Raw genomic sequence first — 21716 nt, 5'->3', positions numbered from 1 at the left:
ACAGTCATCATCCGTGACATCTTCATGATCTGAACTGAGGATGAAGACACCCCACCCACGTTCCTCCAGAACCTCGATTCCTTTTCCCTTGTCTGCTTTATCTGTTTATCCTCTGGGCAACAAGCCACCTTCCTCAATGGCAACCTCCACTTTGAGAAAGGGTACATCAGTATGTTTGTCTGCATCAAAACTACCAACCACCAACAATACAGCCACTTTGACAGCTGCCACCAATTCCATACAAAGAAGTTCCTTCCTCACAGCCTAGACTCCCATTGTCATCATATCTGTAGTGATGAGCAGCTCCTCTTCAAATATGCCAAGAGTCTCAATGAGGCCTCCACAGACCAAAATTTCTTTCCCTGCCTTGTCCAGCAACAGATCTCCTGTGGCTTGCCTCAGCCACCTACCATCCCCCCATCCCCCACATACTCACTGTCTGGATGCAAAGGAGCACTTGTCTCATGACTTGGTACCAACCAGACTGGAATGACAGAAGCACATATTATGGTAGGGTTTCAGTTACCTCTCATCATGCTCAGGATTGAGAAACATCCTTCCCACTATCCTACCCATCCCTCCCACAGAAGTGTTCCATCACCCACCAAGTCTTTGCAATACCCTTGTCCATTTCTAGTCCACCCCTGCTCCCTACCCCTTGGCTCATGGCTCACAGACCTGCTATAGACTTAGATGCAAGATTTGTCCCATACATCCTCCTACTATCACCTACTCCAGTCCTGTCACAGCCATCTCCTACCCCACCAAAAGCAGGGCCATATCTGAAAGCTGCCAGATGACTACCAACAAGGTGTCTGTATGCAAGAATGGAGACTATGAATCTGCAAAGAGATAGCTGGACCTCCCAGTTGCTGAGCATGCCACCCAAAATGATGTACTTCCCTGTAATGACTGATTAACAGTGGGCAACGTCTGAATTTGGCGCACCAACACCAGCTTTTCTCAATTGTACAGGTTGGAATTCTCCCTGCAACATGTCCTTCATTCCCACAACCCCCCTGGCCTCAGAATTCACTAGTCCCTATCCTCCACCTGCCTATCTCCATCATTGCTCCTGCTACAGTATGACACATGCCTTCTATCCTGCCAACACATGTACATAGTCCTTTTTGCTGCTCTCCCCTTTCACCTCCCCCTCCTCACCTTTCCCCTCCTCACCTCGCAACAGTCTCCCAGTGTTACATCTTGCAGCTCTATCCTGTCCCATCTTCCCCCACCCCTGTCCTGTTATCTCTCCATCCTGAACACAATCTCCTCTACCTATCCTCAGGCAGACTGTGGCTCACCTCAGATGCAGCTGCAGTCAGGTTTAGCTATGTGTGTTAGAGTTAAGCTTGTGTGAATGGGTGTGAGTTTTTTACTCCTGATGAAAGTCGTAGGTCAATGTTTCTAGTATTCTTTTTCATTGTACCTGTCAGTGATCCAACACCTCCTCTAAGTAGTGAGAATTATCTATTCTTTCCATATTGTTGTTATTCCATCCTGTATTTTTCATTGTTTGATTTCAACTGTGCTGAAATGGGTCACATGCTTGGCTGACAAGGTCTCATAACTTGATTCCTCTACCATTTTCTTGTAAATGTTTGCTGGGTGCAAGTCTTCCAATTTGACACCACTTCGGTGACTTGTGCGTCGATGGGGATGAAATGAGTACGATTAGAACAACACAACACCAAATCCCTAAGTGGAGAAAATCTCCAACCGAGCCAGGAATTGAACCCAGGCCCTTAGGATTGACATTCTGTCGCACTGACCGCTAGCTACCGAGGGCTTTTTCTTGTGAGGCTATATGAAGACTCCGTCAGAGGATGACCTGGCTGCAAAAGTTACAGATGTGATAGGACTGATGCATCAAACCCAGGTATTTTCAGCAGGATGTATTGCCTCCCTAGACTCACGAACATATGATTGTATGATGACTCTCAACTCAAGGGCAGCTGATTTGTACCCTGGCAGTAAAGAAATTTTCACTACCACTATTTGGCTGAAAAGGGCAGCAGAGATAGTGCCATAAAATTCATAACACCCTTACTTTGTGCCGGTATCCTGGATTAAATTCCAAACCTCCCTGTAGTGTCTCATGGAGAGAAAGCATGTGACACTGTAGATGTTTATGGCATGTAGAATGTCCATTATACTTCCTCTATCTTCCCCCACATACTTTCAAAATCAAGTATTTTTTTCCAGTATGCATGTTTTACCACCCAGAATTCCCAGACTTACATGTTTCCTTCTTCATTTTGTCATAAATGTCTCACTTTATAATACATTCACATGTCTCATTGTGGTAATTACGTACTTCCACTTCCATCAGGTGGTATCCTGCCAAGAGTTACAACACATTTCTTAGGAGAGGTCACAGTAGCTGTTCTGTCCCCATGGGCCCATTACATTTAGCTAGTTTTGTTGTTTGAAACATTTGATACTTGTTTTAATTCTTTCTTTTTCACTGCATACTTATTTATTTTCATGAATCTCAACTACAATGAATAGGACTTTATGGTGAGTCTCAGAGTCAGTACCTTATTATGTTTCTGCATTAATGAAAGAATATTCCCTAATAGTTTTCATGAGAATAAAATCAATATCATTTTCATGTCAGTTTGTTTCTTGTTTCACGGTAATTTAACTAGTTTCTCGGTAACAAATAAGTAAACTACCGCAAATAGCGTATAACTTCATTGTTTTAATACAGATTTCAGAAAAACAGCGTAACTTTATATCAGAAACTTGCCTATATACATTTGTTTATAGGCCTAATTCTCGTAACGTTTTTGGAGAATCAAAGTTAAAGTATCTCGTTTAATTGTCCTTTTTTTCATTCCATCGAGTGAAATATATAATAAATAGCGTATACCTTCATTGTTTTAATACAGATCTCAGAAAAACAGCGGAATTTTAAATCAGAAACTTGCTTATATACATTTGTGAATAGGCTTAATTCTTGTAACGTCTTTTTTGATTTTCGGTAATTTAATTGATTTATTCTAGCTAAAGTATTATTTTTGCCATGAGTGAGAAGTGCCTGACTTGCCGTAGAATTGTTAGTTCCGGGGTTTGGTGTGATGGATGTAGTAGTTTTTTTCACTGGGGGGACTGCAGTGGCGTGGGTGTTGGGAAAGTGGATCAGGCTCATCAGTGGTTATGTAGGATTTGCAGCAGAGATAGGAAGATAGTGGAACAGGAGGGGAAAATTGCTGCCCTTCAGGCTGAGCTAGATCAGGCTAGGGAAGATCTGGACAGGTTAAGGAGGGAGAAGGGCAAAGAGAGGTGGGAAGTGGCAACAGGTAGCAGAAGGAACAGGCCTAGAACTAAGTCTGACAGTTTTGTGGTGAATGTCAAAAATAAGTTTGACCTGTTGCTTCAGTTAGAAACTGATGAGCCTCAAGCAGAGGTAGGTGTAGACAGGACACAACAAACTTTCAATAGGAAATTGAAAAAGAATGTAGGAAAGTTATCGAAAAGGAAGAAAGTTTTGTTGTTAGGCAGTTCTCATGCCAGAGGTGTAGGCCAACTTCTGCAGGAGGAATTAGGACCAGAATACCAGGTCACAAATTTTTTCAAACCAAGTGCTAGTCTGGATCAGGTGACAGAGGATTTAGGTTCACTCTGTAAAGGATTTACCAGGGAAGACACCGTGGTTATTGTGGGAGGGCCAGGGAACAGCATTGACAGAGATCCTGGGTACAGTATAGAGTGTGACCTGGTAAAGATTGCGTCGGCATCGAGACACACCAATGTTGAATTTGTATCTGTCCTGAGACGTCATGACCGGCCTCATTTGGACTCTTCTGTTGGGAGAGTTAATTTGGAGTTGGAACGGCTGCTTGGGTCGGGTGCGGGGGCTCATATTGGTGTGGTTCCTGTTGATTATCTCAGTAGGTGGGACTATACCAGGCACGGCCTACATCTCAACAGGAAAGGGAAGGGGAAACTGGCTGGGGTAATAGCAGGAAATTTAAGGGGGGGAGGCACTGCCATGAATGGTAAAATACCAGTGGTTACAGGTGTTGGAGCAGCACCTTTTTTAGGATAGGTAAGACAGAAAGATGTCAAGTTCTACGAGAGGTCAGGATTGAAACAAATCTTCAGTTTAGGAAAGAAATTAAACAGCACAATTCTAGCACATTGGATCACCAATCACAGCTATCAATTATAAATTTTCACCAATCACCAGAAATTTTATTTCCACCAAGTTGTAGCTCAGTCCTAGGTAATTGCATTGATGAATTAAAGTCACCCAACCCAGTTGACATAATCTGCCTCTCTGAACACCGTGTGACCACTGGTATAGGAACTAGGCCTAAGCACAATGAGAAACTCAGACAGGAGAGTACTGCAAATGTTAGAATAAGGAAAGGTTCTCATAAAGGTATAATTAAAAATAATGTAAGTATATTTCATCAAAATATTGGGAGTTTAAAGAATAAAGTAGATGAGCTTCTGGTTTGTTTAGAAGATTTAGAAGCTGAGAATGAAATAGATATACTATGCCTGTCTGAGCATCACATTGTTACTGATATGGATAAGGTAAATGTAAGTGGATATAAGCTCTCTGCACACGTAATGAGAGAAAATATGGAGAAAGGAGGAGTTGCCATATATGTCAAAAGTTATCATTGTGCAAAAAGTATAGAAACAAAAAAGTTTTGTGTAGAGAAACATATAGAAGCATGTGCCTGTGAGCTTAAATTAAATAAAGGCACATTTATAATTGTAACTGTATATAGGTCCCCATCAGGAAATTTTCATCTATTTCTGAAAAATTTGGACTCCTTGTTGTGCTATCTGTCAGACAGGGGGAAGCAAATTATTATTTGTGGGGACTTCAATGTAGATTCTCTGAAAGAGGGTAATAGGAAAAATGACCTTGAAGTATTACTCGGTTCTTTCAATTTGACACCTGTTATTGATTTTCCTACTCGGGTGGTAAAGGATAGCAGCTCACTGATAGATAACTTCTTTATAGACCAAGATAAGTTTAACCAGATAAATGCTCAGCCTGTTGAGAATGGTCTTTCTGATCATGGTGCACAGCTAGTTACAATATATGACATAGCTCCATTCAGCAATACTAAACAGTCCTCCAAAGTGGTACGTTCAGTCAACGATTTAACAATTGCAAATTTCAGGGAAAGCCTACAGCAGTTAGACTGGGATGAGGTGTACCGTGAACCTGATGCCAATTTAAAATATAATTTATTTCATGACATTTTTGTAAATGCATTTGAAAACTGCTTCCCCAAGAAAATAGTTAAATATACTCGTAAGAAACCTTGTAAGAAACCATGGCTTACTAAGGGTATAAAAATATCTTGTAACCGCAAAAGGGAAATGTATCTGACAGCAAGAAAGAGTAGTGACCCAGAAACTATCAAAAATTATAAAAACTACTGTGTTATATTAAGAAAAGTTATTAAAAAATCCAGGAGTATGTGTATCATGTCTGAAATCAGCAACTCTGATAATAAAATTAAAACAATTTGGAATATTATTAAAAGAGAAACAGGTCAACCAAGAGCACAGGAAGACAGTATTACCATCAAATTGAATGAAAACTTTACGAACAAAAAGTCAGAAGTTGAAAATATTTTTAATAATCATTTTCTAAATGTTGTGGATATAGTAGGATCCAGGTGTTCATTAGAAGATGCTAGGCTGTTAATGGAAGAGGCCATACCTATGCAATTTGATACAATTGAAATCTCACCCACTTCTCCCTTTGAAATTAGGAAAATAATAAACTTGCTTAAAAGCAAAAACTCACATGGAATTGATGGCATTTCCAGCAAAATACTAAAAGCTTGTTCTCAACAGATAAGTAAGATTCTCAGCCACCTGTGTGATAGCTCTCTGGAACAGGGCATTTTCCCTGATAGACTGAAATATGCTATTGTTATACCTTTGCATAAAAAGGGGGATAGATCTGATGTCAACAATTACCGTCCAATCTCCCTTCTAACAGCTTTATCCAAAATTTTTGAGAAAGTAATGTATTCAAGAGTAGCTTCACATATCTGTAAAAATGAAGTACTAACAAAATGTCAGTTTGGTTTTCAGAAAGGTTTTTCAACAGAAAATGCCATATATGCTTTCACCAGTAAAATTTTGAATGATCTGAATAACCGAACACCACCCATTGGGATTTTTTGTGATCTCTCAAAGGCTTTTGATTGTGTAAATCATGAAATTCTGCTAGACAAGCTCAAGTATTGTGGCATGAGTGGGACAGTGCACAAATGGTTTAATTCGTACCTAACTGGAAGAGTGCAGAAAGTTGAAATAAGTAGTTCTCGTAACATGCAAAGATCAGCACATTCCTCAAACTGGGGAACTATCAAGAATGGGGTTCCACAAGGGTCAGTCTTGGGTCCTTTGTTGTTCTTATTATATATTAATGACTTGCCATTCTATATTCATGAAGAGGCAAAGTTAGTTCTCTTTGCTGATGATACAAGTATAGTAATCACACCTGACAAACAAGAATTAACTGATGAAATTGTCAATACTGTCTTTCAGAAAATTACTAAGTGGTTCCTTGTAAACGGACTCTCACTGAATTTTGATAAGACACAGTACATACAGTTCCGTACAGTGAATGGTATGACGCCATTAATAAATATAGACCTTAATCAGAAGCATATAGCTAAGGTAGAATATTCCAAATTTTTAGGTGTGTCCATTGATGAGAGATTAAATTGGAAGAAACACATTGATGATCTGCTGAAACGTTTGAGTTCAGCTACTTATGCAATAAGGGTCATTGCAAATTTTGGTGATAAACATCTTAGTAAATTAGCTTACTACGCCTATTTTCACTCATTGCTTTCATATGGCATCATATTTTGGGGTAATTCATCACTGAGGAATAAAGTATTTATTGCACAAAAGCGTGTAATCAGAATAATAGCTGGAGTCCACCCAAGATCATCCTGCAGACATTTATTTAAGGATCTAGGGATATTCACAGTAGCTTCTCAGTATATATACTCTCTTATGAAATTTGTTATTAACAACCAAACCCAATTCAAAAGTAATAGCAGTGTGCATAACTACAATACTAGGAGAAAGGATGATCTTCACTATTCAAGATTAAATCTAACTTTGGCACAGAAAGGGGTGAATTATACTGGCACTAAAGTCTTTGGTCACTTACCAAATAGTATCAAAAGTCTGACAGATAACCAACAAGTATTTAAGAAGAAATTAAAAGAATTTCTGAATGACAACTCCTTCTACTCCATAGAGGAATTTTTAGATATAAATTAAGAAAAAAAGAAAAAAATATTAAAAAAATAAAAATAAAAAATAAAGAAAAACAAAAAACACAAAAAAAATAAAGTTGTTATATTAACTTAAGTATGTTGTTAAATTAACCTAATTATGTCATGTATTGGAAAATTCGACTCGTTCCACATCATTACGAAATATCGTATTCATGATCCATGGAACTAGTATTAATCTAATCTAATCTAATCTGCTGATACTATGCTTGAAAAGCGTGTTCCTCACACAAAGTCTTGTTCCAAATAGAACTGAAGCAGTCTCGCTCCTCTGCTAAATATTCCACCTGTCCAATGAATTTCTGAGTGGTACTCCCTGTTAATATTCCAAGTTTCGAACTGAAGTATCCTGATATCATGAAAAATTCTTTATTTGGAATATTATTTATCACTTAACCTGCTTCTCCACATACATTTTGATTTGTCATCACTGGTATCACATGTTGGTACTCAAACCAATCGAAATTTAGAAGTCTTAAGAGTGATCCACCTATTTCTATAATTAACAAAAGACTGGTGAATAACTGAGTCCTTCACACAACAGCAGCAATGCCACTAGTGCTTCCAGAGGCATATCTACAGAAATACACAGCATTGCCCCTCACAGGCCTGACAAAGCCATAATACTGTCAGATACAAGATGACCATTAAATTGCCAGTATTTTTCAGTGATCCCAAGAACCCCAAGATCATGACTTTAATTTTCAATCATATACAGTTTTTTGAGTTGTAATATACCTCCTCATTTCCATGCTAGTTAGATATTAATTTGTATGTGTTCTGTGTCATAACTACAACCTCTTACTATGATATGGAATGAGTCAGTTTTACAATTACAGCATATTTTCTCAGCAGAAAATATGGCAGCATTCTGACCATTCACGAGGTGTGTTAAAAAAATTCTGGAACATTCATAATTTTGTGGCCAATGGTATGTTGGAGCGAAATGTGGTTGGTATCCCTGTACATGCCTGTGTTTAATGTATAATGGCCAGAAGTTAAACTGTTATATGTCTGTTAGTTATTGTTCAGCACTGTATTGAGTAAGACACTGTGTCGCAAAGTTTGCAAATTTCATGAGGCCAGAGTTAGAGGAGCAATGCTTCTACATTAAATTTTGTGCAAGACTCAAGAAAATCCTTACAGAGACACACTAAATGAAGCAGGAAGCCTATGGTGATGAGTGCTTAAGCCACACTTGGTGTTACGAATGGTTCACACGGTTTAAAATTTGCAGGATGGAAGTTAAAGATGATCTTCATTCAGGGTGTCCTTCAACATCTACTGACGATGCTGTTCTCAGGGACATCAATGAAACTGTGCATGCCAATCAAAGAGAGATTGCAGAAGAATGTAACATTTTAGTTGCATCATGTCATGAAATCCTGGACAGCATCTCAGAATATATTGTCTTGCTGCCAGTTTCATCCCACGGCTCATGAGTCAAGATCAGAAAGACCTTAAACCCACAATCTGTGAAGAGCTTTTGGGTCACACAAATGACAATGAGGTGTTCCTTAAGAGAATCCTAACTTGTGATGAGATGTGGATAAATGGTTACAATGGTGAGACCAAGGTTCAATCTTCACCATAGGTTGGGTAACGTTCTCCAAGATCAAAAGGAGCTCATCAGGTCAGGTCAACTGTCAAAGCCATGCTGCTAGTCTTCTTTGACTTTAAAGAATTAGTTCACCATGAATTTCTGCCACAGTGGCAAACTGTTAATCGATGGTACTAATGGGACGTGTTACGATGCCTGTGAGAAAATATGAGAAGGAAATTGCCTGAAATGTGGTGAGACAATTCATCCCTTTTGATGCATGACTGTTGCACAAAAAACGAAATCGCTTTGCTGCCACATCCTCCATACTCTCCAGATCTGGCCCCTGCAGACTTTTTTTTATTTTCCAGAGTTGAAAACCCCTTTGAAAGGAGGAAGATTTGCATGATAGACAAGATAAAAGAAAATTCACAGACTGTGCTTTGTACGATCTAGCAAGACTGCTTCTAGAAATGGAAACTTCTCTCCTGCACTAACCTCTTCATCTCACAGTAGCACTTGCATCCTATGTCCTGAATTATTTGTTGGATGTATTCCAATCTCTGTATGCCCGTACAGTTTCTGCCCTCTGCAATTCCCCCTAATCGGATGAGGTTACTCTCTGATGCCTTAACACATGTCCTATCATCCTGTGCCTACTTCTTGTTAATATTTTCCATACGTGCCTTGCCTCACCAATTCTGAGGAGAACATCCTCATTCCTTACCTTATCAGTCCACCTAATGTTCAAGATTCTTCTGTAGCACAACATCTCAAACATTTTGATTCTCTTCTGTTCCAGCTTTCCCAATGTCCATGATTCACTACTGTGCTCCAAACACACAGTCTCAGAAATTTCTTCCTCAAATTAATGCTCATGTTTTCTGCTATCAGAATTTACTTTACCAGGAACGCCCCTCTTTGCTTGTGCTGGTCTGCTTTTTATGTCCTCTTTGCTTCATTCGTGATGAGTTATTTTGCTTCCAAGGTAGCAGAGTTCCTTAACTTCATCTACTTCGTGATGACCAGTTCTCATATTAAGTTTCTCACTATTTCCATTTCCACTACTTCTCATTACTTTTGTCTTTTTTCAGTTTACTGTCAATCCATATTCTATACTCATTAGACTGTTTATACCATACAACAGATTCTGTAATTCTTCTTCACTTTCACTGGGGGTAGTCATGTCATCAGCAAATCTTATCATTAATATCCTTTGACCCTGAATTTTAATCCCATTCTTCAAACTTCCTTTTATTTCCATCATTACTTCTTTTCTGTACAGATCAAACAGTAGGTGTGAAAGACTGCTTCTCTGTCTTACAACCTTTTTAGTGTGAGCACTTCATTTTTGGTCTTGTAGTCTTTTTTCCCCTCTTGTTTCTTGTATCAGGTTGGTGCATAAGTTCACAGTGTTTTTGTTTTGCAAGTTTATATTCTGGTTGCTGTTGGTTTAGTTACTGATTGTCATTTTTATTTGTAGCTCATTGTTGCTATTTGAGTTCACATATTGTCATTTGGAGATTGTGTGTGGAGCTGTGGACACTAGAAAATGGAATGCCAAGTGGAGAAATCAAAACACTTCCAACATATTCGTCTGTTTGAGTTCAATAGAGGGGTGACAGCAGTGAAGGCAGCCAGAAACATTTGTGCCATGTATTGGAATAACACCACTGGGGAGAACAAGGCATGAAAATAGTTTTCTCATTTTAAGGAGGATCATTTTGACATTAGTGACTCTTCACATTCAGGAAGACCTTCGGGGTTTGACGAAAATCATTTAAATATATTAATCCACAATGGGTAAGTAAGATGGCGGTGAATATGGGTGTGTGCGATTTTGCTGCTAAAATGAATTACGGTGATGCAGCTAAAAAGCATGTGTGAAGTGCACAGGTGAAGTCGCTAAATAAACGGCTTCATAAGAGAAACTGACAGCCTGAAGTACAAAAATATGCAGCTGAAATTGAAGGAAAACATGGATGATCTACTGAAAAGGAATGCTGACAATTTGGCTGAATGGAAGAAAGTATCCAACAAACGGATTGCATTAGGCGCAAAAATGCCACCGACAGTAAATGATACAAGGTTTAATATAGTCTACTCTGTTCTAGCAGCAGTTTTCCAGTGAGTGACTCAGAACTAAAGCTGAATTTGAATGTTAAAGCGACCTTGGCAAACGTTCCAAAAATTGTTAAAGTGTCATAAAAAAGTTAAGTTTGACTTCCCAAAGCCAGAACTTCTAGCGTCCCAAAGCCAGAACTTCTAGCGTCGAGAAGAGAAATTTCTGGTGTGAATAAAACAACAAAGCGTGTTCATATTTTTGCAAACAGTCATGGAAGAGGTATGGCTGAAATGGTAAAAAAGAGTTTTAATAGTGCTGATGTTTGTGGAATCGTGAAACCTGGTTGCGAAAATTCAGGACGTCATAGCAGGCTGCGAATTTGAAAGAGTAAAAAACGATTATGTGATTATAATAGGTGGTTCAAACAAGGTAGCCCGCAATGAAGGTTTTGATGTTACACAATCACTCAAGGAGAAATCAACGGCACTTCAGCATTCTAAGGTATTTATTGTGAACACTCCAAAGAGAAACAACTTAATCCCACAGTCCTGTGTAAATGAAGCTGTCTCTCAAACCAACTCTAAATTAGCAAAGACTTGTAAACAGTTTAGCAATACTTGTGTTGTAGATACGAGTAATTTTCAAAGAGAGTTGTTTACCAGACACGGCATGCGTCTTAACAGGTCAGGTAAACAAACCTTAAGTACTCTTTTAAATGCAGCAATCATGAAAGAATTCAACAAAATATCTCCTCACTCAGAACCTATTCCCCTTAAATGGCTCCAGCAATCCCATCAGACTAATTTTCAAGCTGTGAAACAGTTAACAATGAGCCCATTGTTTCTGATCTTCATACATCCATAGTTAAAACGAAGGACAGTGGGGCATCAGCTGGTATAAATTTATATTAAAAATGAAGAAATTCCTCCAGCTGTATGTATGGTGTCGATTTTATTTTGGCAACTAGTTTCTGTGTTGTAACGTCCTCTTCTGGCCCTGGGGAGCGATTTCTACTACAAGTGATCCATTTACATAACAAAGTTCATAGTAACCATCAAATCACGTCAATAAAGAAAAAATTCCAGTTGGGTCAGCCTTCCATCACTTTCTTGGGTTACACCGTCTCCACTGACAGAATACAGCCTCCCAAATCTTACGTGCACACCATACACTTCACTGCTGCCCCCAGCTACTTACAAAGAACTCCGATGTTTCCTGAGCCCAATAAATTACTACCATCATCACCTGCCTTATGCCACCGCCATGCAGGCACTGCTGAAACTCACTGTCGGGTAAACAGACATCAGGACTCAAACCCGTTCGCTGGACTGCACCTATGCTGGAGGCTTTCACTGCATTAAAGACTTCTTTAGCTCTCGCCATGACACTCGCCCACCCCGACCCCTCGGCCGAGTTGTTCAGCACTACGGATGACAGTGACATTGCATTGGGAGAGGTACTACAGCAACGCAAGGCAGACATGGTTTCTCATCTTCATTTCTTCTCTAAAAAACTATGAACAGCTCACTCCGCTTTCGATAGAGAACTCCTTGCGGTCTATGAGGCCATCAAACACTTCTGCCCTGACGTGGAGGGCCACGCGTTCTTCATCCTCACGGATCACAAACCACTCACAGATGTTTTCTGCAACCCCCCTGAGGACCCACCCCCTCGGCATATCCGCCACTTTCATCTAGTCTCCCAATTCACAATTGACGTTTGCTACATCAAAGGCACAGACAACATCACCGCAGATTTTTTTCGCGGGTGAATACTATTTCACGCATCATTGACTTATCCAACCTGGCCGCGCTACAAGCCTCCGATGAGGAATCTCAAGCTCTCCTCACGGACCCTCAAACATCCCTTGTGTTTACTAAAGCTAAATTCCCCGGCATTGTGGACAAGGTATGGTGACTCTTCTACCGGTACCTTACGCCCATTACTCCCCCCCCCCCCCCCGCCCCCCCCTATCCCTGCAGGCCTTCAACGCTCTGCATAACCTCGCTCACCCTGGCGTTCGTGTCACTACTCGGGTTGTCTCCGAGTGTTTCAGTTGGAAAAATATAAAATGGAACTGTCAGATCTGGGCACACAGCAATATCCCCTGCCAACACAACAAAATCGGCTGCCACACCACCCCACCACTGGGCAGGTTCTACATCCCTCCAGGACGATTTCGTCATTTACATATCGATCTTATCTGTCCTCTTCCACTGTTGGATGGCCATAAATACATTCTATCCACAATTGACCGCACATCCCACTGGGCAGAGGCAGTCCCCTTACCTAACATCACTGCTGAGACTGAGGCCAAGGGTTTTATCTCCTCATGGATTGCTAGGTTCGGTTGTCCGACCACCATCACCACCATCCAGGGTCAGCAGTTTTAGTCTTCCCTGTTCACCATTTCATGTAACGTCTGTGGCGTAAAGAAAATTCACACCACAGCCTACCACCCATAAAGCAACAGGTTAGTGGAATGGTGGCACCGCACTCTAAGAATGGCGCTCAGGTGCCACGACTGCCTCTGGTCCGAAGCACTTCCATGGGTACTGCTCGGCCTCCGCTCAACTTTCAAGCCCGACTTACAGGGAACTACCTCAGAATTTGTTTTTGGGGAGAACCCCATTCTACCAGGGGAACTCATTCAGCCTCAAGTACCTGAAGACTTCTCCCCCTCCCCGGATTTCGTAAGTCACATGTGCACCCATTTCAAACATGCACGCCTGCACCCACCTATCAGCCACTCCCCACTGGACACTTATGTGCCAACAGCTCTCAACACTTGCTCCCATATAATGCTGAGAGACGATTCAGTCCGACAACCTCCACAACCACCTTATCTCAGCCCATTTAAAGTTCTTCAGTGGGGTGATACAACTTTCGACATCACCATCAAAGACAGTCAGCAATCTGTTTCGTTACACCGACTCAAACCAGCATTCGTGAACCCTGATGTCCCGCTGCTGGCTCAGTCTGATTCTCCTAACGACTCTCCCGCCAGTCTCCCTCCCACCATGGAGTCCGACAATGTTTCTCCTCGGGCCACCATGCCGTATTGTTCACCCGACGCCTCCCCATCACCTTTCATGGATGTGGGTTTCACCGCTACCTCATCAACTACGGAGACACCCTCTCCCATAGACACCCTGCTCTGCAACGTACCCCCACACCGCATGGACGACATTTCAATTGTCACTCTCGACGATCAAGTTCTCATTCTACTCACAGACACCATGGCCCCGCCACCCAATGACCAGTTAAACATCAGTGTTGTGCATAGCCTCACCCTCCCTCGTGAGTGCAACCCGATGACAATTCATGCCTTCATCTCGCCAGATGGCTCAATTAGCATATGGGCTTGCCACACCTACACCCCGCCATCCGCCATTCAACTCGCCTGCTCTCGGGCTGGCTGCCGCATCGTCCATCCTTGCTGGCTCATAGACTTCGAGATGGACCTGCCTCCCATTGCTCGACCTCCGCACCCCGCCCCAGTCGGGATGGAGGTCCCGGTCGTGCGCCTACCAGCTTCTACGACCACCAACAGCATCAATGCCCACATGGCCTTCCCTCAAGACTCACATGCAGTACTTGGACTTAGGTCGCTCATCCGAGCCACCATGTTAGGTCAGTCTGTTCTTATACCTTGTACTGTGTGCACATGTATGATAATTGTCGAAATATATGTATGTCTAGATATTAGTGAGGACAGTTTATTCTGTATACCGCTATTCATATCCTTTTCCCGTAGATCAATAATTTCAAAGCTACTGAATACATGATTGTTTTGGAATCTTCCTTTCAGTTGGTTGGTCACAATGTCACACACTTCTTTGGCATCTGCTGTCAGGTTAGGTTCAGTGCTAATTTGGAACATTTTCTTGAAGGAGCAAAACATTCATCTTCAGAGACTTGATATCTTTCAATGGTCTCTCAAAAACAGCTGACTCGAAATGGCATAAGGCATTTGATGTAATAGTGGCATTTGCACTTTGTATCTGAATTGTGTCATGCAAAATATCAACATGTTTAATAATCTCACAGAAAAAAATTTGAAGGAACAAAAAGTCTGGATTGTGAAGTAAATTTCTTTATTCAACATCAAATGATTCATTGCATATGTATAAACCCAAGTTACAATTTTTGATACATAGCACAATAAGACATTCTCCTGAATATGTCACTGATTAACAAAATGATTAAATTACAAATAAAAATGGTTTGCTTAACACTATTTACATTTTTTTTCCCCGGAGCACTTCTTATTCTGCGTGTAAGTATGGTATTCTTCTAATGTGTAAAATGGATTTTGTAACAGGAATTTCTTTAGGTGAAATTTAAGCTTCATTCTGGGTAGTGTCATAACTTTACTGGGCAGTCCTTGGCTAACTTTACACCTGCATATTTTGGACCTTTTCATATAATGCTGTTCTGTGGCTGCTTCTGATGTTGTACTGATACAAATCAGAACAAATGTTGGGCTGCAGTTTTTCACAAGTAATATGGCTTTTATAATGTACATGTTTACTACAGTTAGTACACCAGTATTTGGAAACAAGCCAAAGCATTGTGCTTCACAGATGGTTCTTATAGCCCTCTTTTGAAGTAGCAATTACTTATTAAGATTTGATTTGGTTGTTGCTCCCCAAATTTCTATTCCGTAATTGAGGTGAGAGGAAAATAGAGCACCATATACAGTCTTTGGGACAACAGTGTCTTTGCAGAACTTGCTCATCATATTAATTGCAAATATACTCTTAGAGAATTTATGTTCTAGAGTGTCAATATGTGTGTCCCATTTTAGTTTGCTTTGAATTGTTAAACCAAGGAATTTTACACTAAACTCTTTATTTACTAATTCTTTGCCTATGTATAGTTTAATTGCATCATTGAAACTACTGTTGTTAAGCTCGGTGAGCCACATTTTACTACTGCTTTCATTAAGTTATTTTCATTAAAGTACTGAACAATTTCAATTGACACATTATTACAGTGGGTATCTAATTCATTAAATGATTCCTTCTTACACACAATTGATGTACCATCTGCATACATAACTGTTTTGGAACTCTGAGTGCAGTATCTTTACATAAATCAAAAACACAAGAGGACCTAGTACTGAGCCCTGGGACACACTAAACTTTTATATTATTGATTTTGGATTTGCGAATGCCACTTTCAGTTTTAAGCAGTACAAACTGTTTTTGGTTCCTCATGTAAGATTTTACTAGGTTATGAGCAGTGCCTCTGGTGACAATGTTCCATAGCTTTTCTAATAGGATTGTGGTGTACACACTGTCAAAAGCTTCCTCAAGGTCGAGGTATATACCTACAACAAGTTTCTTGATCTCAATGCCACTTATTATCTCTTCAATTAACTGAGCAGCTGCTGTGCTAGTTGATTTGTATCCAATCCATTTTGATTTTAGTACATTAGACTGTCCATCTGGAGAAAGTTTATAATCCTGCTGTATATGACTTTTCAACTATTTTAGAAAAGACAGGAAGTATTGAGATTGGTCTGTAGTTTTGGATTTTGAGCTTGTCTCCTTTTTTAAAGTTTGGTGTTACCTGAGCTATTTTTAGTCTGTCTGGGAAAGTGCCTGATTCTATTATATTATTTATTGTTACAGACAGAGGTACAGATACATTTTGTCTGCACACTTTTAATACATTAATTCTGGGGTTATTATGCCCTGCAGAACTGGAAGATTTTAGATAGCTAATGATGTTAATTATTTCTTTGGAATTCGTTGGTCTAGATGTATGCTATGCTTAGATGTATTGTCTTTAAAATTATCTACATCTACATCATACTCCGCAAGCCACCTAATGGTGTGTGACGGAGGGTACTTTCAGTAACACTATCTGATCCCAACCCTGTTCCACTCGTGAATAGTGCGTGGGAAGAATGATTGTCGATACTGCAAGTTATTATATTTGTCACTGATACTGAAGAAAAATATTCATTGACTAAATTAGCAATTTCAAGTTGATCTTTTACTACCATTACATTGTGGTCAGTATTAAAGTCCATATAGGATTTGTCTCTGCCTGTTCTAAAACCTTTTATCACTCCCCAGACACAGGTGGTAACACTGTGTGAAGCCTGAAGCTTGTTTGCATTGTAGTTACTCGTGGTCTGTATTAATAAATCTTTTCTTCCTCAATCTTACCAAAACTTTCCAATGAGTGTAATTTGTTTTCTTGAATATTAGTTACTGCATGAGACTGGAAGTTCCATCAAGTTGAAGAGAATGAAGCAATTCTCTTGTTGCAGAGTGTCTGTAACACATCACTTCAAAATCACTTCACTTAGGTGATGAAGAGAAAAATGTCATAAACTCTGAAATATTTGTGAAGAATTGCATACAAGAAAGTATTCTGCATCAGAGTCTGTATACCACCATGGCTGCAGCTCATTATTGGGGCACCATCATACGCCCCAGCAATGAGTTTTTCTTGAATGCTGAAAGGTTCCCTACTTCTTTTTAGAACCTCACTAAGTCTACATGCTGTCCTATCATTAACATTTTCAAAGGATAGGAATCTTTCAAAAGGTTTCTTACCCTTAATGTATCACAGTATAATGATAAATTGACTTCTGCACATAATATCTGTTGTTTCAACTGCCTGCACAGGAACAAAACTGGCAGCATTAATGTCTTTAATCATTTCTTCAATGTAAACCTGATACATATTGTCTAAAAGTTCATTTTGAATCATGTGTGAGATACACTGAAGAGCCAAAGAAGTGCTCCCAAGAGCACACAGAAGTGCTGCAGCATAAACATGGTATGGACTCAACTAATGTCTGAAATAGTGCTGGAGGGAATTGACACAATGAATCCTGCAGGCCTGTCCATAAATCCGTAAGAGAACATGGGGGTGGAGATCTCTTCTGAACAGCATATTGCAAGGCATATGCTGAATAATGTTCATGTCTGAGGAGTTTTTTGGCCAGCAGAAGCGTTTAAACTCAGAAGAGTGTTCCTGGAGCTACTCTGTAGCAATTCTGGATGTGTGGAGTGTTGTGTTGTCCTGCTGGAATTGCCCAAGTCCAATGGATGCAGGTGATCAGACAGCATGCTTAGGTATGTGTCACCTCTCAGAGTCATATCTCGACACATCAGGGGTACCATATCACTCCAACTGCACACATGCCACACCATTACAGAGCCTCCACCAGCTTCAACAGACCCCAGCTGACATGCAGGGTCCATGGATTCATTAAGTTGTCTCCATATCCACTTGACACAATTTGAAATGAGACTTGTCCGACCAGGCAACATATTTGAACCATTATCAGTCCAATGTCGCTGTTGACAGGACCAGGTGAAACATAAAGCTTTGTGTCATGCAGTCGTTAAGGTTGCACGAGTGGGCCCTCAGCTCCAAAAACCCATATCAATGATGTTTCATTGAATGGTCCACATGCTGACACTTATTGATGGCTCAGCATTGAAATCTGCAGAAATTCGCAGAAGGGTGCACTTCTGTCATGTTGAACGGTTCTCTTCAGTCATCATTCATCCCATTCTTGCACGATCTTTTTCCAGCCACAGCGATGTTGGAGATTTGATGTTTTACCAGGTTCCTGATATTCACGGCACACTCATGAAACGGTCGTATGGGAAAATCCCCACTTCTTCACTACATAGGAGATGCTGTGTCCCATCGCTCGTGCGTGATTATAACACCACACTCAAACTCACTTAAATCTTGATAACTTGCCATTTTACCAACACTGACCAATATAAAAACTGTGCCAGACAATTGTTGTCTTATATAGGCATTGCTGACCGCAGCACCATCTTCTGCCTGTTTACGTATCTCTGTATTTGAATATTCATACCAGTTTCTTTGGCACTTCAGTTAATATTTCCATACAGAAGTTCTAGAACTGCTTAAGTGGTCATACAACACACTGTCAAGATTTCCTAGAAGAGATAACAAATCTAAGAAATTGCCACTGTTTGCTGACTTCTGTTTTTCATTGTAAGCCCTTAGTGCTAACTCATGAGTTCCACAAAACATTATGCATTCTACTGTTCTGCTTAATATGTGTCTATTTTTCAAAACAAATTCATTATGTTTCTGAACTGACATTTTATATGCTGAATCAGTCTGAGCAGCAATGTTAACTGTGGGAAACATTTTGTATTTACAAGCTTTTTCTAAATATAGTCCACTTTCTTCATGTTTCTTCATTTGTTCACTTAAATGCTTTAGATCCTTGCAGCAGACTGTTGTCCACAATCCTTCACCACCATGTAATACACAATAGAAACAAAATTATTTTTGCTTCTCTTCATTCTCTGTTAACCAAGGCTTTTTACAGAACCATGTGTTGCAGAAAGTTCTCTTCTTGTTTCCGTTGAGTTGAGACATCAATAAATCTTTTGATTGATGTGTGCCTAACTGCTCAGTTTTCAGATTCTCTTTCACACTTAACAAAAGAAAGGTTTTTTTTAGAAAACAGTCCACATTATTCATTGTAATATCACTGTATGAACACTTGAGTTTCAACAACACAGCTTCAGAATACAGGACACTACTGAGAGGTGGCCTCATTCGCTGTTTTCCACATTTCCCGTTGATGAATGGCGGAGGGGGGGGGGGGGGGGGGAGGAAACAATGCAATGTAAGGCACATGACAGCAATTACAGTTAGGTGTTGAAGGTATAAGGTGGGCAAGGGGAGGAGAGTGTGAACGAGGAAGGGGCAGCGAGGTTTGCTGGGTGCAGGGAAAGAGTGGTATGGTTGAGGTAGTCTGTCCACGAGGCCCACTCAAGCTGGCCCTAAGCTACACTAGTATGAAGGCCAAGGTGGAGAAAGGAAAACAGCTTGGTCACATCACTGTGACTGCAGTTTCAGGAGACGGGGGCGTAGGGGGAGTAAGGGCTGTCTGTGACTAGCCCTGCATCATGGCTGGGGTGTGGTGAAAGAGCAGTACACATGTGGTGGTCCAGCCCCTGGGACCAGTGCTTGCTGGCTCACAGCTATATTTCAGCAAGTGATGGAGCTAAGGGCCACTTCCCACTAGCCCCCCAGCTTTGGACAAATGGGATGGAGAAAGAGAAACATTCATCATTGCAGAATGATATGGTTTGTGTGTGTCTGCAACAGAGAGAACAGGGCCTGGTTGTGTCAGATTTCTGTTGGTCGTACTATGCCACAATCATGTCATACTCAAACTGTTTGATATAAAACAGAAAAAAATACATCACAAAATTTTTGGTGGGGCCAGGCATCTCTGGCCCTTTAGAACAACCACCCCTGGTAGAAATCAAGTAACCTTTCTCCTCTCTCATTCTTATTGCCTAGCCCATATTCTCCTGGTTTCTTCTATTCCAATTCCTATTACCATGTTCCAGTTCCCCCATGATTATTAGATTTTCATCAACCTTCACATACTGAACTACCCGTTCTATATCTTTATATACTTTTTCTACCTCTTCAGCTTTTGCTTGCAAGTTTGGTATGAATACCAGAACTTGTTGCCCTTGGTTTTCTGTTGAATCTGATGAGAACCACAATGCCACTGTACTGTTCATAGTAGATCACTCTCAGCCCTACTTTCCTATCCATAATGTATCCTACTCCCATTATTCTGTTTTCTGCTATTGTTGATATTACTCAACAATTGTCTGACCAGAAATCTTTATCTTCTTTCTATTTCACTTTACTAACTCCCACAGTATCTAGACTCTGCATTTCTCTTTTCAGGTTTTCTAAATTTGCTACTATGTTCAAACTTCTGATGTTCCATGCTCCGACTCGTAGAAGGTTGTCCTGGCACTGGTTACTGCATCTTTTTCTCATGTCCACCCCCACCCCCTTTTCAGTCCCCTGCTGGTGACCTGAATGGGGGACTAATCCATTATCTTCTGCCAATGGAGAGGTCATCATAACACTTTTTTCAATTACAGGCCAAATGCCCTGTGGACAACATTATCTGTCTTTAATGCAGTGGTTTCCATTGCCCTCTACATCTCCATGCTATTGATCATTGCTGATTGTTCTGCCTTTTTAGGGCAGTTTGCTACCCCAAAGGCAACAGAGTGCCCACTTCTTCACCCTCTTCAATAAGGCTGTTGGTAGAGCAAGGATGACTTCTTATGCCGGAAGTCTTCGGATGCTATTGATGATGATAATCATTCAAAATTTAAGCAGTGTCTGGGTTTGAACCCTGGATCCAGTGTGTCTTTATTACTAATCAAAGATGCTACCCCTCAACCACAGTTAATAGCGTGTCATGAAATTTTAAATGAGAACCACAACTTTATAAATGTATATGCATCTGTGTCCAAGCAGAGGAACTCTCTCAGTAACTTTATGGTTTCCACTGGTCTCATCCTCAAGATCAATTTACCTAAGGAATTTACTGTGTGTGATGATGAAGTATGTATGATCTTATAGGCAATGGAAGAGATTGGACATATTTCATTTGGAAAATTCTATTAAACATCCAACTTGCTCCATAAAATATTAAGGAGGACTTTTAATATGTTTTTGATGTAGATTTTCATCTGTAACTTTTTTTTTAAGTAATCATCCACTGACTTATTCCAATGTCATTGCTTTAACAATTTTCTTGTATTATCCATGTTTTTTTGTTTCAAAACAAGATTTACAATATTTAATCATATTTACAGTATTTTACAGGTTGTGTGGTAATATGAATGTGTGTGAGATTGGGAGAGAGTAAATGTAATTTTAAGGAAGACTGGTTTGCATCCTTTTCAATGTTTTAGACACTTCAACCACAATCACTCCAATTATACTAGCAAGGCCACTG

The 21716-nt window shown here is 40.2% G+C and overlaps 1 protein-coding gene across 1 annotated transcript in view; it reads right to left on the bottom strand.

Moving 5' to 3' along the window:
* LOC126247589 (rabenosyn-5-like) overlaps window positions 1-21716 on the bottom strand; it is a 152032-nt gene that overhangs the window by 58392 nt on the left and 71924 nt on the right. The window lies entirely within an intron of this gene.

Source organism: Schistocerca nitens, chromosome 1 (assembly GCF_023898315.1).
Source record: "Schistocerca nitens isolate TAMUIC-IGC-003100 chromosome 1, iqSchNite1.1, whole genome shotgun sequence".
Lineage (NCBI taxonomy): Eukaryota > Metazoa > Arthropoda > Insecta > Orthoptera > Acrididae > Schistocerca > Schistocerca nitens.
The sequence above is the reverse complement of the archived record's forward strand: the minus strand, read 5'-3'. Positions and strand labels throughout refer to the sequence as shown.